The sequence below is a fragment of the Myxine glutinosa genome, chromosome 5, assembly GCF_964187855.1.
Source record: "Myxine glutinosa chromosome 5, kmMyxGlut1.1, whole genome shotgun sequence".
Classification (NCBI taxonomy): domain Eukaryota; kingdom Metazoa; phylum Chordata; class Myxini; order Myxiniformes; family Myxinidae; genus Myxine; species Myxine glutinosa.
The window spans coordinates 79,496,519-79,515,807 of record NC_136265.1 but is presented as its reverse complement, the minus strand read 5'-3'; the positions used below and the strand labels follow the sequence as shown (position 1 = coordinate 79,515,807).

Genomic DNA, 19,289 nt, shown 5'->3' with positions numbered 1-19,289 from the left:
GGAGGACTTGCTACCAGGAGGACCCGTTGGGAAAGGACTTATGAGAAGACTTGCCAGAGCACGAGAGAGAGCACGAGTGAATGGTGAACAGGACTCGACTGAAGCAGCACTCGCTTTGGGGGGCATTTACACGATATCTCAGTATTACATACGTGCCGAAGGAAAGGCAGCCAGACGCGCCGGTGGCGAATATCACCTATTCAGCCACGCGAGTGAACGCAGCAATAGCCGCCAGTGTTAACCACCAACCGCCAAAGCCCAGACCCTACCGTTCGCCCCGTATTATCCCGTGTGTGCTGAACGACACGCGGAGAGCTCCTGCCCCTCCACTTACCATCTGCCCGGGACGAACCGGAGGCCGGAGGGAGCTGCACGAGAGCCATCCCTGGACGTGGTGAACGTCATCCTGCAGCTGCAAGCCCCGTGTGAGTGTGTCTGTGTGTGAGACGGGCCCGTTTGTCCTGGGGATTAAGTAAGACTGTTTTTAAGGCTGCACTGTGTCCTTGTTTTCTCGGAATCATTGTAAATAGTGTGAATAAAGTCTGTTCTTCCTTCCTTCCCAATTCGACCGCTTCTGTGATTTCTCCATTGGCTAAGCATGGTACGAACGAGATCGCTAGAACCGGGGTCACCATATAAACAGCACGAATTGCATGTATGCACCGCTTGGCGTCTCAGCACGCGTGATTCGTGCGGGGCTTATTTCCTCGTTTCAGGGCAGCGCGAGTAATTAGGTAATAGTGATTCTAGTCCTACGACCCTATTTCGCGCTGTCCGAGAAGGACCTCAAAGGTCCCGGGTCCCGTCGGCCAGTCAAAGACAAGGGGACTAATCCCCCCTTGGTAAGGGGAGAAGGCTGGCGCAGAGATCCGCAACAATATATATATTCCAGATACTTACCTTGCCTTACCTATTCTTCTTACCTTGCCAGAGGAGAGGGTATTGCATTGGGGCTCACTAGTTACTTGGAAAAAAAAAACCTGACATGTTGAAATGTGTCTGTCTGTCTGTCTGCACAGAACAGGAGTATGATTTTTCTCTGCAATTGTTGGTCCGATTGCCAAGAAATTTTCACCAGAGCAGCGGCCCCTCCTGTAGAATTTTTTATGATAGTTATGACGTCATATGTCATGTGGTACAGGTGCCATCTTGAGGGAAAAAAACTTTGCACCTCGATACTTCCAAAACCGCTGCATGGAAAAAAATTGAAACATGGCTCATTGTCAAGCACTCCCATGGCGAACAACATATATTCATGATGATGTCATCGGTGCCTTCATTATGACGTCATAATGACACAAGTATCAAGCTTGATCCGAGGAGTTTGAAATTTCTTGAGCATGGCCTGCACAAAAATTGCATGGGAGAATAAATTGTTGACGTCATCAGTCACGTGGGTGGGTAGCTATTGTGGAAGTGTAAATTTTATCGAGTGATTTATATGAGCCACAACCTGTCAAACGCGTGTGTTTATAACCTGCTCACCTCTTGTGCAATTTTTTTTGTGACTTCCATACAGAAGTTGAGATTTTCTCAAGTAGGTGAATTATCTCTGGCACCCTGATCAAAATTGTTTGCTCGAGTTCATAAACTCTTAAGAGGCAACGTTAGACCACATCTTGTCATAATTCTGTGGAGAACCACAGAATGGTAGAATCATTTTTTATGTCATGTTGGATCGGGTCTTCCCAGATGATAAATGATTCTGTGCAATATTGAATAATGATTCAGAAAATCATTATTGCGTTGTGTTTTAATACACTCAAATATAGAAATAAAATGTTTTTAAACTAAGTTCTATAAGCAAATTGTAGAAAAATGAGGCTTTCTTGGTAAACAAGCATTCTGAGTATTGCGCTGCAATACATGTCCCCTACCGGCAGTCTGTCGTCCGGAAAACTGTTGGGGCACACTGAACAGATGGATCTCCAAAAATATGCAAATTTATGCACGGTTCATGCTGGTTTTCAAACTTGATCTGAGTTATGCTGAGACACGTGTGTACAAAATTTTGTGGAAATCAGCCACTATTTCGTGGTTATCGCACGGAAACCAAAGTGTGACAGACGAACTTCATTAAATATGCAAATATATGCACGGTTGAATGTGGGCGCGGATGATGTGAGACCGGGTTATCCTGACCGGGTTATCCTGACCGGGTTATCCGCGGACCGTGGAAGCTAGGTTACTTCTGACGCATGCTGTATATACTGCTAAGAGGGCAGAGTGACAGGAATATCCTTTGTGAATGAATGAATGATCGTTGTAAGGCCATTTTTCCCTGCGAGAGCAGGGTTTAGCCTTGCAGGCCCCATGACAATCATGGTTCCCTTTTTGAGGCAATGTTTTTTGATGGCCGGATGCCCTTCCTGACGCCATTCATTCATTCATTCACATTCACGTAGTATAAAGTGAATGACTTTCACATTGTTGTTGAAGTCTCCAAGCAGAATTGGGAGAGTCTTGGCTCCGCGAGGTCTGATGCGAACAAAAGAACATATCTTCCTCATTAAGGATATTTTAATATGCATTCTTCAATCTCCCCACTCAGCGGGATATCCCTCCCACCCCAATATTTCATTCGACCAATCACATTGTATCCCTCGATCTTAGCTGCCTCCCACCCCAATATTTCATTTGACCAATCCCCACTGCCCTCATCCCTCCCACCTACACTTTGCTCAACCAATCCTACTATTCTCCTCCCCTTTTCTTCATGCGACCAATCCCATCTTCGCTCCTCCTTTTTGACTTGCTCCTCCCAATTCCAGCGAGTAGGGGAAGGCGGGGCAAGTTGAGCATTGGGGTACGTTGAGCCACCACCTCCCAGCCAGTTATGAATGAGTCAGACTTTGTGGTGGCGCCATCTATAGATGCCCCATTGCATAACTCCAAATTCTGCCATATTGTTTTATAAATTGAAACAGAAACCAGTGTTGCAGAGGGAAAAATCCAATTTTCAGCCATAAAAGTAAAAAGGTGTAAAACAGGTAAGTTCACGTTTCTTCCATATGCAGCATAGATATAATATGGATATCAGATGACAATTGTTAGTCCAGGTATGTGTCTCCATTCTTGTCATAGACTTTAATACGATGGATGCATAGAATATGTGTGTATGTGGAGACATCTCAGAAAGTTCAGACTGGGGTAAGTTGAGGCAGACCCTACGGGGCAAATCGAGCCATGGCTCAACTTGCCCCGTAGGGTCTGGCTCAACTTGCCAACTCATGTTGGTGGAGATAATAATAATACGTATCACCATCTGATGTTCACCCATTTCCGAAAGCAACAGCAAGAAAGAAAACGAAAGCTGGTCGCAAAAAAGGCAGCACAAAGATTCTGACTGACACCCCAGTACGCCAGGGGCTTGCAGCCCTATCTGAAAATCGCAAACGGAAGCCATCAGCCAAGAAATCAAAGAGATGCTTGTTCAAAGCTAATGGGAAAAAGACATGTCCCTCAAGATCAAAAACCCCTAGTTCCAGTGAGACAGATGGTGATTCAGAAGTTGAGTATGATGACGAATCAGATGTGGACAGTGATATGGATATCATTGAAGGTGACTTTGTAGTTGTCAAATGTGCTGGCAAATCAAGATTTGTGCATTACATTGCTCGGGTTGATGTACTGAATGGAGAGGAATTTCAGTTTGAAGGTGTCTTCCTGCAGAAGGTTGCTGGAAAAGTTGGATCTGACAACCCAGTGTTTGTTCCAAACCCAAAGGATGAAGCAGGATTTGAACTGGAAGACATCGTGCGTAAGCTGCCACAGCCTAAGTGCGTTGGCAGTTCTGCCCGTTGTTCTGGACAGCTTGTGTTCAATTGTGACTTGTCAGTTTGGCAGCTTAATTGACTTGATTTCTGACATGTTTTAGTTTTAGTTCCAGATCCAAATGATGAAGCTGGCATTGATGAGCAAGATATTGTGCCTTAATTGCCACAGTCTGACTGTTGGCCTTTCTGGGTGTATTTGGGACACTTTTGTTTTATTGTGACTTAAAACTGTGGCAGCTGTTTTCAACTCAATCCAGCTGCCACATTGAATTATAACCATGAACACAAGGTACATGTAAATATTTCGTTTAGTGTTGTAACAAGTACATTAAATATTTTTCAGGCAGACCAATTTTTGTACTTCAGTTATCTTTATTTGGGGCAATGATCAACTATTTGGGATACTTTTTGTTTAATTGTGACTTGAAACTGTGACAGGTGGATTGAGTTGACTTTTCTTACCACAGTTGACAATATTGTTTTTCTATGAGAGTGACTCAATTTGTTCGTAACTGATTACTATAACCATGAACACAAGGTAATCATTTCGTTCAGTGTTGTAGAACTTTACAACATTAAATATTTTTCTGGCAAAACAATGGTTTTCTACTTTAGTTATCTTTATTTGGGGCAATGATCAACTTACCCCTATGTGGTACAACTTACCCCAGAGGTTGGATCAACTTACCCCATCAGGTGGGCAAGTTGAGCCATTTGGCCTCCGTTTTTTCAAAAGTCACAGTGACTTTCAGTGTGGGGATAGAAAGTAAGAACTAGCTACAAAATGTTTCCCAAGGATTAAATTAGAAGGCAAGATACTCATTTGTGCAAGATCATCAGTAAGTTCAGTCCTAACATTCCAAGAACAAAAACTGGCTCAACTTGCCCCGCCTTCCCCTATTGTCCAAAATATCCACAACACTATATTGGATTGAACATAAATCTACATCAGCAATAAAACACAAAATACACCAAACAATCACATCCTGGGAGGGTATGCAATCTCTGCTCTTTCTTGTTTGCTTATGCGAGAGCTGAAGGTGTTGCTCTATTTATATGGCTTTGGCCAGTGAGAGCTAATCTCCCATATCGAGGAGTTTTTTCCGAGATCCTCTTTGCATCGGTATTCGGAATCCATGAAAATTATCCTCAGAATTGTTATTAAATGATCAAAAGAATCCCCACTCCGCTGGTGCCTTTGTTTCGGGTGGTGTCTGGCAACTCTCTTCGCTTTCTGGGTGGCACATAGTCCTGAAATTTGATGAGCATTTCCTCCAGATCGTCTTGGTCTCCTTCCCCCCCCAAGCGAGAGTTTAGTGGATTTGATGACCTCATTCGCTGTTCCACGGTCCGAGCCATCCTGCTTGACGAGGCTTCATTATACCTGCGGGCATCCCAGACAAGACAAAAAATGACGTGATTTCTTAAACGACGAAACTCCTCATGGAGATCGAGACAACAAAAGTGAAACTCCAACAACAAAAGATAGTGTGTGTGTGTGTGTGTGTGTGTGTGTGTGTGTGTGTGTGTGTGTGTGTGTGTGTGTGTGTGTGTATGTATATGTGTGTGTGTCTCTTCCATAACTCCGAAGCCATAAAATGTATCAGTCCAAAACTCTGCATGCATCCGAAGGGAACTCCAAGGGGGGGCATGAATGAAAATTAAGTGTTTGGGTAAATAACCAGGTTGAACAAAGTATTTGATGGTTTCCATTCACAGGGATTTGTTGTAGCTGTGTCCAATAAGCTGACTGCTGTCGTAATCGAGGCAACACCGGTCAACGAGCGTATTATGAGGTGTGCACAGGTGTGCACTGTATCAAAGGAAGAGCAACACCTGTCATGATGCAACCAGCATCCTCAATTCAGGAATGAATCCCAGTCCAACATGAACTTGCTAATAACCACCAGGTGGTTGATCAAGGTTTACAAAGCGTGTTACTCCACCAATCCATTTTGAGACTTGTCCTGGTGAAAGTCACTGGTTTTGTTCATGAAACTCGCCTCAGGTTTACTCAAAGGGACCGCCATCTGAAAGGTAACAACAGAGCACCACCCAGACACACCACCACCATAACCTGACACATCAGAGTTGCCCCGTGCTTTACCTCCTGTCATCAAAGAATGGGGGTCCCTGAGGCTTTGCTCCAGTCACATCATCTGGTGAACTGTCGGGTTCATCGTACTTTTACTTGTGTTTTACGGGAGCCGGAGTTCAAATCCTGCCACATACCTCCTTGAAAAAGGTAACCCACCTGCAGGAGGACATCCGCAGACACAGTTGGGCACCAGATATGGATGGCTGTTGGCTCACGTGGAGCTCCTCCGCCCCTTGACGGGTTTTGTTTTTAATCCTGTTGGGTGTCCATATCCATACACCCTCCGAACCAGGACACCTGGTGGGGGAGTCGGTTTAGTCGGTGACAACCTGACCATGAAACAGGTTAGCACAGGTTTACATAGTACCTGCAGCAAGTGACAGGCATGACCTACAGGTTGTTAACTTCACGGACATACACGGCAGTCGACCTGTGCTGGGTTCCTGCCCACGTGGGCATTGGTGGGAATGAATCACGTGACTAGGCAGACAAACGCGCTCTCAGGTCGGATTCGGAACGCCCAGTTCCGCTGTTCTGGCAGAAGTCTCGAATTTAATTAAACAGAATTTAATAATTTTAATTAATTCATAATAATATAAATTAATTAATAATTAAACAGAATTTAATAATAATTTAAAACGAATTTAATAATTTAATCAAATCAACAATGAATGTAAATCGCAATGGGAGTTTTCTCCACCAAGGGGAGATGGTGCCACGAGGTTCACCATTTGGTTCAATTCTCTGGGTCGTTCCCTCGGCTCTCCCGAAGGGATCAGACAATCTTACATAAGCTGCGACTCGGACACTGTTCTCTCAACTTCTACCGACATCAGATATGACGTCACCCGACGCCGACGGGGTTGTGTGGCCGGTGTGAGGTTCCCGAGGATTTGGATCATGTTTTCTCTTTCTGCCCTCGGCATGAGGAGCTCAAATCGCGTCGACTCGACCGCACACTGTCCGTCACGTGGGGATGACGTGGTGATCACGTGGTCAGGTCCACCCGATGTATTTCTCGGTCTAACTCAGAAGTATCCTCGATTCTGCAGATCAGTTTTAAGATTTATTAAAGGAACGGAGCAAGTAATATAATTATAAACCTCCAGTATCCATATCCGAGGTATTCAGGTGCGTGGCGTATATAGATCCTCGCGACGACTCTGAAAACACCAACAAATACTCATGAAAAATAGAAGAAGAAGAATTTATTAAGGACAAAGAACTTCCGGTTGATCTTCTCAACCTCGGACTGGAACTTCCTGTGACGAAGGTTCACGTGGTCTGATCACGGAGGTATATAATAAACTGGAGAGCCAATGACGGCTGTCGGCTGAAGCTAGCGGAAGTTGCTTGGCGGCCATATTGGGAAGCCGATTGTGTCTGCGTCCGTGTTTGATCTTACAATCAGCTGATCTCACAATTTCTGATTCATTTTGGATGCTTACCGACTGTAAGGAGTCTTATTTGTGAACGCGCTGTTTCAAAATGCCACAGTGTGTTGCATTTGACTGCACAAATACCTCAGGGAAGGCCTCCACATGCACATTTCACAAGTAAGTGACAAACCGCGATCGCGGGTGTTCTGCTTTTTCAGTTTTTGGCGTGGTCACGGTGGTGGGGCTAGGTAATTAAGTTTCAATGTAGTTTCAATGAAGTTTGAACACTGTGTTTGAATTTGATGATGTTAGACCACGCGCAGGGTGTGCAATACGACACAGATCTCAAATATAACTGTATTGTGTATTCACTAGGGCTATGTGAGTATGTCAGACTGATGTCTGATTGACTCATTCATTGATTCAGATTGAAGTATCGAGATTGACTCGTCAGCTCGTGATCATTGTCAAGTGATTTAATTTGTGATGAGCTTCACTTAATTGTCCAGTCTACTACCGTCAGGGTTTCCATGCCCTCCTGTGTCACTCGTGAGCAGAAAGAGCAAATGGGGGTTACTTGTGGAAGGTACGAAAGTCCGACACATGGCAAACATTAGCAGATGAAGTTGTATTTAACTATACATATGAAACTCAAAATATTATTTTGATATGGAGTCGTTTTGACTCGGATGTTTTGACCCGCAACCACATTTTGTGACCACAATGTATTTTGTTTCAAGGTTTCCAAAGGATAAGGACTTGTGCTCTCGATGGACATCTGCCCTGAGAAGGGAGTCCTTCTACCCCACCCCAGGCACCACAGTTCTGTGCAGTGATCACTTCAATGAGAGTGACTTCGACAGGACTGGTCAAACCGTCCGACTGAAGCCGAAGTCCGTCCCCAGCTGTTTCAACTTCCCAGCACATTTAAAGAAGGTAAACTATGCTATGTTGGTATTCCACCTATGTTATGATAGTAACCCATCACATGCCATGTCTGCTGCTTCATATGCAGCTCCTAAGACATAGTTTTATGGAGAACAACTCAGTTGCTTTTTAAAAGATTTAGAGCTGAGCCGAATCCCATTTTGTACACTTTCTTGGCATTTCCCCCCCGAAGCTTTGTTGTAATAATATTTAACAAAATGTTTAGTCTTTGAAACAATGTTACAATACGTCCAACGCAGTCACATCTATTTCTAATTAGAACCCCAATCTAATGAACGAAGCTTCTAAGCATTCGGCTCAGCCCTAAAAACAACTTGATGAGTATTAATGGTTCACCTTTTCTTTTCTTTCCAAATAGGTTACAGCTTTGAGGAAAGCGCCAGTGGCCAGGTCTGTCATCCAAGAAGATACACCAGAACCTCAAGCCACTACTCAAGATCCTGAACCTGAGGTGGGACCCTCATTTCAGACCACAGATCACTCCTACTCCGTCACAAGTCCACTGGTATTGAAGCACAAGCTCGATGAAGCAGTCCACAAGCTGGACAACTTTCGAAAAAAATTAAAAGTGAGTCAGCAACACAACAGAAGGTTAGCCAGAAAAGTGGAGTCCCTGAATACCATCGAGGAAGACCTGAGGGAGAATGGGATGGTCACCGACAATTGTATTGAAATGCTCAACACAACATTCTCTGGTGTGTCAAAAGCTATTGTGAGCAGAATGCTGAAGAACAAAGGCAGCGGCAAACGCTCGAGAGATGAATACGATCCAGTCATCAAAGCTTTCGCACTCACTCTTCAATTTTATTCTGCTAAAGGATACGACTATGTTCGAGAGACATTCGACTTGGCACTGCCAAGTCCATCCACAATCCGGAAATGGTACAGCGCAATTGATGGTTCACCTGGTTTTAGTGCAGTTGTATTCCAAGCACTAGAGAGCCGGTTTAAAGCAGAGAAGGAGACTGGCAAGAGAACACTGTGTAGCCTGATGTTAGACGAGATGGCCATCATGAAGGCAATTGACTTTTTAGGGGACAAGGTATTGGGGTACGTCGACATCGGAAACGGAGTCCAAGATGACAGTGCTCCCCAGGCCAGCAACGCACTGGTTTTCATGCTGGTTGCACTGAATGACAGTTGGAAAGTGCCTGTAACATACTTTATGATAAATGGATTGTCGGGGAAGGAACAGGCGAATTTGGTGACACAATGTCTACTAAAATTGCATGATATCGGTGCAGAGGTGGTTTCCTTAACTTGCGATGGACCGTCCGCTCATTTGACAATGTTACGTGAGCTAGGTGCCGACATCACGCCGCAGAATGTGAAACCAACATTTCCCCACCCAGCAAATCCCGAAAAGAAAATTTGTGTTGTACTCGATGCATGTCACATGCTTAAACTTGCAAGAAACTGTCTTGGATCCATGAAAATGATGGAGGATGGCAACAAAAAAGTCATCGCGTGGAAATACATCCAGGCACTCTTTGATCTGCAGAAGAGGGAAGGCTTGCGTCTGGGAAATAAGCTCTCCCGGAAACACATCGAGTGGAAGAGCAATGTCATGAAGGTGGACACAGCTGCTCAGACATTGAGCACTAGTGTGGCAGATGCAATTCGGTTTTGCAGGGACACTTTGCAACTATCAGAATTTCAGGGCAGTGAGGCTACCTGCCAATACATTGAAACATTGGACAAACTGTTTGACATTCTAAATTCTCGCAATCCATTGGCACGAAACTACAAGGCACCACTCATGACATCACGAGAAGGACTTTTCCTGCCATTCCTGGATACTGCCTACAGTTACTTGTCCAACATCAAAAACATGAATGGTCAAGTTATGACCAATACGCGTTTGAAAACCCCCTTCATTGGTTTCATGATCTGCATAGAGAGTGTCAAAATTTTGTATTTCACATATGTCAAACCTGCCTCATCTCCCCTGCGATACCTGCTCACGTACAAAATGAGCCAAGACCACATTGAACTTTTCTTTGGAGCGGTCCGCATTGCATGTGGAAGTGGGAATAACCCAACGGCCCGGCAGTTTGTTGCCGCATATAAGCGCCTCTTGATGCGACATGACATCAAGTCTGCAAGTGGGAACTGTTCTGCACAGGACTCAACCAGAATCCTGAATGCGGCTTCCTTCAAGTGCGTTGCAAAGCAGGCTGTGCCTGACGAGAGTCACGACATGTTGGTGGCCAGACGATACGACCTGGAGTTGAGATCGCCGGCAAAAGAGGACCACGACTATGCGGATATTCCAAATTTTGAGCAACTTTCCATCTTTACAGAGTCATGTGTTGGCTATATTGCCGGCTATGTGGTGAGGATGGTGAGGAAGACTCTGAAGTGTAGCCAATGTCTTTCTGCATTGACCAGTAACAACGAAGAATGGCAAACCACACCAATGTACAGCCTGATTGTTACCAAGAACAGGGGTGGCCTCATAGTTCCCTCGCACAGTGTTGTTCGTGTCTGTGAGGCGACTGAACGCTGTGTCAAGAGGCTCCTGGCTGTAAGCAATGGCAAAATGCCTCGTGAAAGTGGGATAAGAGCGGCAATTTCCACTTCTGTCCTTTCTGAGGTAGGTCCATCTACATTTGCTTCCTTGGATCGGCACATGTTTGACTGTGAGGCAGACAGCAACCATGTGTTTGCTTTAATACATTCTGTATCACAATCATACAGCAAGATACGTTTCCATCATGTTGTGAGAACACTCGATGATGACATGAAGGAAGAGCGCATCAGGAAAAAATATTGCAAACTGGTCCTGTTTGCTCACCAGTGAGGCAACACCAGAGCAAGCTGAAATATAAGAGCGACCTCATCTCTACATGGTGTGGGTGTGTTTTGTGGGTTAACTGTGAATTGTGTGGGTTAACTACATGACAGCGTTTCATGTCATTTATGTGACTGACTCACTGTTGATGTGTTGCTGACCCATGTCAGTGTAGAATAAACTCTGGTTATCATTATATCTGCGTGGTTTCTAACATCTCGGTAATAGAAACATACACATCTTAGTTACAATATAATGACTGAATTAAGTAACATCATATAACATGACAACAAATCAGATCTTTATATTGAGGAATATTATAGAACAAGCCAAAGAATGGCAAACGACGATGTACCTCAATTTTATAGATTTCTAGAAAGCTTTCGACTCCTTGCCCAGAGAAAGTCTGGGTCATAATGAAGAAATACAGCATACCTGGAAAATTAGTGAACCTTGTAAAAGCCCTTTACCAAGACTTTCAATGTGCGGTCGTCGACCAAGGTGAAACAACAGAATGGTTCAAGGTGAAGACAGGAGTTAAACAGGGGTGTAACATGTCAGGATTCTTATTCCTACTAGTGGGTGATTGGGTCATGAGAAGAACGATAAAGAACACCGAGCGGTAATTTTGGGCACTTTTTTTTCAAACAAGCTCAAACCATTGGATTCCCCAGGAAAAATGCGTCTAGAACCAACTTCAAACTTAATGAACACCATTTCCTTAAAGAACGGGATTCTGAGCCCGAATATCAGTTCAAATATTAGTATTCTATATTAATTAAATAGTCGGCGGTCCTAAAATTCGCTCCAGCTGCATCATCAGTGCGCCACGCCTTTGCTTTGACAGGCTTACGATCGGCTTCCCAATATGGCCGCCAGACTATTTCCGGTGGCTTCACGGCGGCTAATGCTGCGAGGTGGCCAATTGGCTCTCCATATTATATACCTCCGTGGCTCGAACGTGGCTAACATAACATCCGCCATCTTGGCGATTGGACATGCCGGTCAATGGGAAGTCGCCGGGTTGGGGCCGTTTACTTTTTACTTGGATCTTTCCGTTACGTTGGTTTATTTGGTATTCTCACTGAGGAGCTTTTCTTCATCTCTTGACAGGAAAGAAGGATCGCGATGTACTCGGCTGTGCTCCCTGCGATGAGGTCGAATCTCTGCAACGCGCCGCATGTTCAGCTCGCCGCGGAGGTGGAAGCTGCGGATCGGCCCGGATCGAACAGCCCGACCGAATATCGTCACTTCGCGGCTGCTTCCGCCGCCGGTAAGAACCTGGATGAGTGTTCGTGTGTCGCGCTTTGTCCTCACGGTCTCAGATCGCTCGGACCGCCATTTGCCTTCTCGTCGAGTTGCCAGATTGATGACCTTGTTGTTGTGAGAAGTGCATTATTTTTTATGGTTTCTTAGGAATATGGATCTGAAGAGAGAATTTAGTTTGGTTTCCAGATCGGCAACCTTGGGGAAATCCCGTAATTTGCATAAATCCAAAATGGCCGCCTCGGATGGCGGTGGATTATGACTTTTTAACCAAGTAACTTACAATCGCATATGACATGTTTTCCATATATTTTTGACCTCAGGAATCGGATATCTGGAGGCAGTTTTGTGATTTGGGATAAAATTCAGGGTAAAAGTTCAAATTCAAACTCATTTGCAGCCAAAAATAGAAACGATAGATTTCACATAAACAAGGCCATCATTCTGACAACTGGATAATAGTAAAGAGTTGAAAGGACTAATCGCTAATACCTAATTACCAACGCTGCCCAGGAAGCAAGGAAATAAACCCCGCCCGAATCACGGTTGTAGGTGGAAACGCCGAGCGATAGCGAACCGCGACCCGAGCCGTTAACAATGTCTAAACCCGATCCGAGCGGTTCTAATCGTGCCACGCTTACCCAATGGTGGAAAACACTGATAGTCGAATTAGGAAAGACAGGAAGAACAGGTTGGTTTATTCACAATGTACAATGATCAAGAAGAAGAACACACAGTGCAGCCTTATTACAGTCTTAACTTATACCCTGGACACGGGCCCGTTTCACACTCAGATACACTCACACGGGGCTGTAGATGGTCAGGTTGATGGTCCAGGGATGATGGCGTCCAGGCAGTTCGCTCCGGTCCCCGACTCGCACCGCGAAGAAGATGGTCAGGGCGTCAGAAGCTCCCCGCGGGTCGTTGGCGCACATGGGATTAAATGCGGGGCGAAAGGTATGGCTGGCTGGGTGGTTACTTGCGACCATGGTCACGTCGTAATAGATGAACCGGGCTTGGCGGTTATACTTGCGGTCACGGCCATGTACGTAATAGAAGAACCGGCGCTATATGCGTTCCCAATACAGTTCCATGGCAAAGCGCCTCTCCCGCAGGAGTCCTCTCTCAGAGCGCAAATCGGGCAAGTCCTCTTACAGTGCGCGTATCCTCTGCAAGTTCTCTTTCAACGAAGTTCTCCTGGCCAGTCCTCTCACCAAGCCCTCTCCCAACGAGTCCTCACAAAGCCAACTCTTCCAGTGAGTTCTTTACAGCGCGCGTATCCTCTGCAAGTCCTTTCACAAAGCGCGATTCCTTGCAGTCCTGTTCAAGGGCTTTGTGCACGCGCTTATATAGGCACGCCCTTACCACGCCCCTCACGCCATGCCCTTAGAGCCCTGATTGGCTGGTGGCTCTTACCGTCTCCCGCTGCCGCTCCCCGACCTCAAAGCCGGCCCCACCCTCTCTCAGGCTTACCTCGTGTCCCTTGACTAGTGAGCATCCTAATGCGAGGTGCAATAGCCAAAATAGGGCACGGGATGGATGCTGCCCAACGAGGTAGATTTGGAGGGTGGAGGCAAAATGAACGGGGCCTAAACTTATTTATTTTACACAACGCAGGTATCACTAGTGGAAATGGCCTTATCCTCACACATACTATGACATAACTAATATCCTAAATGGGCCTACGTGTTGCTTGTGGACTAACTATGGGGGCAAAGCTTTAACCTTTAATGATGTTATATTTACACTCTCAAAACCGCAACAATATATATGATCATGGTGTTGCTTCGCAGTTAGGGTGCTGGCTTGGGATCCTAGGATCCTGAGTTCGAATCCCGGTCGATCGCTGAATTAACGCCAGGGGGGTTGACTCAGCCTGTCATCCTTCCGAGGTCGGCAAATTGAGTACCAGCTTGCTGGGATGAATGATCACGGTGTGTACCCCGATTTTGAATAGGTACACCGTATCCCTGCGCATCGTAAGAGCGTGACCAAGGGTTGGCATCAGGAAGGGCATCCGGCCATAAAAACATTGCCTTAAACAGGGAACCATGATTGTCATGGGGCCCGCAAGGCTAACCCCCGCCCTAGCGGGAAAAATGGCCTTAAAAACGATCATTCATTCATTCATTCATATATATGATCATGATAATCTGCAAACAGTTATTTATTTAGACTCCAACGTAATACGAGTTTTAAGAAATAGTTTGGAAATAAAAGGACTTGTCCAACTTGTCACTGAACACTGGTCAAGGTCGGACCAGCCTCCATAACTTTGTCCACACCTGGTGAGCTGATAATTAAAATTACAAAACATTCTTTTTCTCCAAAGGACCATCGAGGATTTCATGTTACCTTTAAAAAGGATTTAAAACGTTAACTCATATCAAATGATTTAGTCTATAGAACAAACATTTAATTATTAGCAAGCGTATAAGCCCATAAGAGTAGTTCTGAAGCTATTATTAATAAGTGTTGAGTTTGTACAAGGTTGTACAATGTACATGTCACATCCCACAGGAAAAACTAGATTATCACTTGGCAACGACACTGAAGGAATGCTGTTCCCTCGGGAAATCTAATGAATGTACACTTTCTTTCTTTTTGACACTGCAATCAATCCTATTTAATTCAGTACACATATGCTTTATGATATAACTGTATTCTCCACAATTACTGAGAATTGTAATCTCTGTGATCCGAATCCCCTTCCCAAGCTGACTGGAGTGGGCCACGATCTGGTCTTCATCACGAACCCAGTTGTTATCTTAAAAGTCACAGAACTTGTTTGTACTGAATTGCAAGGCAGACCAGATTCTTTGTAATACCATTTAAATCATTGGTGACATATATGACTGAGTAAGAGATAACTGGTGTGCTATCCTTTCAATCGACCACGGAAAGAACCTGCAGTGCCACGGATGAATCCAACAGGTGGCGCTGAGAGACCACGAATTATTGTTTAGCTTGCTCACGTTTTTCTATCCGTCATCTTGTTCTTCGCCCACCACATCTATTCTCCTCCTTCACCTTCACCCCTCCCTGCATGTTCTTTAGTCTCCATCTATAAGACAGCCATGGAAAAGCAAGCATTTGGAGATTTTACTCTGTTCTTGTATGTGTCCTTTTAATGAGATCTCTTACTGAGAATTTGCGTATGAAAATAGAAGTGTGTGTGTTACTGAAACTCGTTTTCGTTGCTTTGTAATACCCTTTGTAAAAGTGAAGTGAGATCTCCCACGTTTCATGAAAAAAATCAGTCGATTGTCTTCTGAACAGTTTGGACTATTTATTCTTGAGTTTTTTGTCAATCATTCAAGGATAAATTAATTCCCGAACAATGACATCATGAAATTAGAAGATTAACAAGGCATTTTGGAGCGCAATGTTCAACCCAGTGTCAGAAAGCTGGGTCTCCGTCGAAGGTCATGGGTCTTGCAACAGGACAATGACCCCAAACACACTTCAAAAAGCACCCAGGAATGGTTCAAGAGAAAACGCTGCTGTTCTGTTCTGAAGTGGCCAGCAATTTTAGGGTGACATAGTTCCGAACCCGAAGGATCGGTAACCGACACAATTTCGGTCTTCGAGGCCGGCCGATAGGCACAGTGTGACCAGAAGGGACGAGGTTCTCCTGACCACGTGGCCCTCGACTTGGTGGGGTTTGTCCACACAATGTGGGCGCTTCAGGATGAACTTTAGCCGGGGAGCGTTTGGGCGCCCCGGTCTGATACTGCCGCCCACGCGCAGCACACCTTGTGAGTGCACGTGGGTCCCGGCGGTCCCACTGGCCGAGCGCTACCATGTTGAGACGGCGAAATCCGTCCCCGGGTACCGGCACCTACTCCCGGAAGTCGAGAGAATAGCGGCGCCAGGCACGGTAGGACACCCGCGGAGCCCCGGCGGACCAGGGACGCGCGAGCCTACGCGTTAGCGTGCTATGGCGGAGCCAACGGCTTCGGCCACGGCCGGGCCGATATTCGGCCCGGTCGCACCGGAAATGAACTGGTTCGACGCCCGCGCTGGGGAGGTCGCGGGCGACTGAGATGTATTAACAAATTAATTAATTAATTTGAGACGTCCGATTTCTAGTGTTTGGAAATTTGGAAGAGCTTGACCCTAGCCTTTCCCTTGCGAGGGCAAGGAGGAACTTAACACTTAAGCTTAGCTTGAAGTACACCCTGACCAGCGCTCACGGTGGGACGGCAAGGCAACCAGAAGGGACGAGGTTCTCCTGACCACGTGGCCCTCGATCTGGGAAGCGAGAGGCGTTCCATTAGTGGACGCGCCCCTCACGCCCGACTTTTGGGCGGCCCCGGCAGGCCGTTTGTTTTGACGTTCCGTGACAGGCCCCGCACCCCCACCTCCGGGCCGACCGGGCGACCGGAATGAATCCTGGTGTCCCGATCCGAACCTTCAGAGCGGGCCGGCTGGGGAGTCACTGGCACCCCGTACCTGCACTTTCCGTCCCTGCGGTCCCAAATACCGGAACCACCCGAATACCACTTTATTCGACAAAATGAGGTGCGGCCTACAGCCTTAGAAAACCAACCCTATATAAGTCAATACCTCCAACGACACAGGTGCGCATTTGTGCCGCGTGACGTGGTGACGTCATCGCGTTTTCCCCTTAAAAGACCTATTTGATATAAGTTAATATTTTGAATTAGTCGGTCAATTTTTGCCCAATCTTTGCTAAATAAAGGTTGTCCTTACTTACCTAGTGGTGTTCCTATCCACCACAAGTAACCCGGTGTCATAATCGAAAACCGATTCACTGAAAACCGATTCAAAATGGCCCCTCGCTACGATTTTCCACGATCACATTTTATTACACGATCATATTTTATTTCCCCCCCCCCCACCCCTTCCCACGCCTCCTCCCCCCGAGCCCTCTTCCTCCCACACATCTCCCTGCTCTCAAATGTTGTGTGCTCTCGAGTGTTTGTGTGCTTCCCATTCTCTTGTCTTCCGCTCCCTCTTTTTATATATTTTGTTTGTCTGGTTGATTTGTTTGTGAAGTAAATGTCAGCTCTTTCACGAGCCTCGATTCAGTATACAAAAAAAAAAAAAAAAAAAAATGAGTCCAGATCTAAATCCCATTGAACACCTGTGGGGAGATCTGAAAACAGCAGTTGGGAGAAGGTTAATCTGGGAGAACTGGAGCAGTTTGCACAAGAATATTGGACCAAACTGCCAGTAGAGAGGTGGAGGAAGCTCATTCATGGCTATAGGAAGTTATTGACTGTAGTTATTTTGTCCAAAGTCTGTGCTACCAAATATTAAATCTGGGGTGTCAATAATTTTGTCAATGCCATTTCTTTTTATTTTCTGATTTAAAAGGAAATATTAAGTTCTGAATCAAAAACAAAGGTTATGTAATATTCACAGTGAAATAAAGAATTGTGGAGACCAAATTCTTTTGTCAATTCCAACTTATTTTTGAGAAAATTGTGAGTTATTGGAAAAACGTGCAAAGGTGCCAATATTTTTGGCCACGACTGTGCATTACCCACAAATGCATTAGGAGGGTGGGGGCGGACCGCAGGGTTATTACCATTCCTTTCCATGCATACCTCAGTTTTTACTAGGTCGTACCTTTGGTTCCTGTTCATGGTCAATCCTATTTACAGAGCACCACCAGGCCATCATACACAGCTTCCCGAAAGCCTGGGGGCGAGCCAGCTAGCTCATTAGCCCGAAAGATAAATGCTGTCGGGGCGTTCACCTCATCTACTCTCTGGGCCTCATCTTTGCTCAAGAGGACCTCACGAAGTGATGTCAGACAGGGTCGAGTTTCATAACTAGCAGTGCGATGTGCCTCGTGAAGGGAGAGGCGTAGTGAACGACGTACAGGTGTCACGAACCGCATGTGCTTTGCCGAGTGTGAGGGCAAGTACCTGTGGAAAATGTGGGGAAAGTAGTTCGGTGATTCCTTACTGCAGGTGAGCTAGCTTTCTCAATAAGTCTGTGGCATGACAAAAAGTAAAGATTTTCTCCAGTTTTATCAACTTTTACAACTGTTAACATTCTAAAGGGCCATTCCACATATAGCTAAGTGGAGATTCATTTCCTGTAACCCATGGACCCGAGTACTTGCAGAGGCCAATTTAATTTAAGCGTCCATGGTTCATGGAAGAGTTGCAAGCAAAACACAAAACAAACACACAATTTTTTTTTTCTTCAAGCCACAATCTTATTGATCAATCCTTCAAAAACAAGTCAAAAACGTATCAAAGACTAGAACTGATGAATAATATTGTGTACATGCTGTGAATGACAGACAATAAAACCTTCAAAACTGCAAATAAGCTTTCCACCCCCCCCCCCCCCCCCACATCCCACCTCCCTTCCCGTGCCTCCTCCCCCCAAGCCCTCTCCCTCCCACAGATCTCCCGATGTCCCTGTTCTCTACTGTTGTGCTTGTGTGCTTCCCCCTCTCTCCCCATCTTGTCTCCCGTTCCATTTATTTTATGTTTTATGTGTCAGTTTGTCTTTTTGTGATTGCTCTTAGCTCTTCCACAAGCCTCGATCTTGTATACAAAAAAAAATTAAAAAATCGGAGAGCTTAAACGTCAAAACACAATAATTGTGAATGAAGCAGAATTAGTCTAACCTTGCAAAGAATATTGAATGTCTACTTGAAACAAAATCCAAAACATTTTTCTTTCGTCAAATGGGATTTCATGCAAGATAAGCTTTATGTTTTGTTGAAGGTACTCTTCTTACCCCGGTAGTGGTTTTTTGTCACTCAGTAGAAGCTTCAGTGTTGAGCCCAGTGCTGCTGGGGTCTGGTTGTCCGAGTTTGCTGCTGCTGCTGACTGCAGCTGAGGCACGTGGAGAAAAGGCAGGATGGATGGGGGAAAAGGGCATGAAAGCAAACACAAGAACTGTGAAAAAAGGGCAAGAGGTGCTTAACCTTCCAGGTACTTGGCAAAAGTTTAACAACTACCATGTATTTTGGCACTGCACGCCATGTACCATCATGGGGCCTAAGAACAGATCAAACCTTAAGCTTAGGTGGAGGC

General features: G+C 45.4%; 2 long non-coding RNA genes across 2 annotated transcripts; both read right to left on the bottom strand.

Annotated features, from left to right (window-relative positions):
- Positions 1 to 4,378: 4,378 nt before the first annotated feature.
- LOC144892312 (uncharacterized) lies at positions 4,379 to 6,352 on the bottom strand. Its single transcript, XR_013623505.1, has 3 exons — positions 6,293 to 6,352; positions 6,031 to 6,171; positions 4,379 to 5,160 (listed from the first exon to the last, which is right to left on the bottom strand). It is a non-coding gene; the product is annotated as an uncharacterized LOC144892312 (long non-coding RNA).
- Positions 6,353 to 17,345: 10,993 nt separating this feature from the next.
- Positions 17,346 to 19,089, bottom strand: LOC137428748 (uncharacterized). The gene is made up of 3 exons (XR_013623359.1): positions 18,991 to 19,089; positions 17,860 to 18,161; positions 17,346 to 17,383 (listed from the first exon to the last, which is right to left on the bottom strand). It is a non-coding gene; the product is annotated as an uncharacterized LOC137428748 (long non-coding RNA).
- Positions 19,090 to 19,289: the final 200 nt, after the last annotated feature.